At 33.0% G+C, this 1599-nt stretch overlaps 1 pseudogene; it reads left to right on the top strand.

Moving 5' to 3' along the window:
* Window positions 1–1470: 1470 nt before the first annotated feature.
* On the top strand, window positions 1471–1599 carry LOC120892142 (U2 spliceosomal RNA; annotated as a pseudogene).

The raw sequence follows: 1599 nt of genomic DNA, 5'->3' as shown, positions 1-1599 counted from the left end.
TCCCCAACCTCTGGTTAACTGCTGTTAATTGTTCAGCTCACTTCTATGAACTCAGCTTTTTAAGATTCCACATGAAAGAAATGATATAGTGTTTGTCTTTCTGTTCCTGGCTATTTCACTTAATTTTATAATCTCCAGGTTTATCCATCTTACTGTAAATGACAGAATTTTGTTCATTTGTGGCTGAATAGTATTCTTTTTGTGTGTATGTACACACACACACACATATGCTTTATTCATTCATCTGTTGATGGATACTTAGGTTGAGTCCATATTCTGCTATTGTAAATTCTATCACAGTAATCCTAGGCATGCAGATATCTTTTTGATAACTTGATTTTATATCTTTTGGATATATACCCTGGACTGCTGAATCATATAGTAGATCAATTTTTAGTTTTTTTCAGAAACCTCAAACTTTTTTCCCTAAGAGCCTATACTAAATTGTATTCCAACCAACAGTGGATAATAGTTCCCCTTTCTTAATATACTTACCAACATTTCTCTCTTGTCTTTTTAATAATAACTGTTCTAACTGGAATGAGACCATATCTCATTATGATTTAACTTTTATCTTCGAATGAAGAGTGATGTTGAACATTTCCATTTGCTTCTTAGCCACTTGTATGCCTTCCTTTGAAAAGTATCTATTCAGGGTTTTTTTGCCCATTTTAAAAATTTGATTATTTTATCTATTTGCTGTTGAGTTTTCTGTATTTTCTGTATATTAGACCCTTATCAGATGTATAGTTTGTAAATAATTTCTCCCATTCTTTATGTTGTCTCTGCTCTGTGTATTCATTCCTTTCTATGCAGAAAGTTTTCAGTTTGATATTATCCCATTTATCTATTTTCTCTTTTATTGCATTTGCAAATTCTTTTTTTTTAGATAATAATATTAACTTTGACTGTGATTTGTAAGAAAACAACAAGAGAATACAGCATGTGAGTAGAGGCAGTACCTATCATATGCATAGTCAGTATTCTTTGCTGCTTCATTTGCATATAGGGTTCCCTGTGTCCCATCCACACAGAATTCCAATGAACAAATGATGTATGGGAGTTCAGTGAAGCTCAAAGAGAGCACAAAGAAAACATGCTTCATCTAACACTGAGTAAGTGGTCTTGCTTGTATTCTTGAGCCACTATACATTCTACTTATACTAGAAGTTGTTTCAAATACAGAATACAAAAGACCAAGTGACTGCACCATGTCCATTCTTGTGCTATTTCCATGTATTAACCAACCACCCAAAATGGAAGAGGCCTCATAACTAATCTTTGCACACACATGTAACTTTTAATATTTTGCAGTGAGTGAGGCATGCAATAACCATTAGGCGGTTAACTTGCACCCTGACTTTTCACCTACACAGAAAATATTGGTCAGAAGAATTTTACAGAATACAACACATAAAACAAGTTACATGACATAAGTTTATTCTTCTTTGACATAGGAATGGAAATAACATCGCTTCTCGGCCTTTTGGCTAAGATCAAGTGTGGAATGGAAATAAGATATTTTTTTAAAAAATATGTTATTAGTGCATTGTTTGTCAACTTTTTCATCCCTGTGACTAAAATACCTGACAAGAACAA

Source organism: Ictidomys tridecemlineatus, chromosome 2, assembly GCF_052094955.1.
Source record: "Ictidomys tridecemlineatus isolate mIctTri1 chromosome 2, mIctTri1.hap1, whole genome shotgun sequence".
Taxonomy (NCBI): domain Eukaryota; kingdom Metazoa; phylum Chordata; class Mammalia; order Rodentia; family Sciuridae; genus Ictidomys; species Ictidomys tridecemlineatus.
This window is presented reverse-complemented; position numbering and strand designations above follow the sequence as displayed.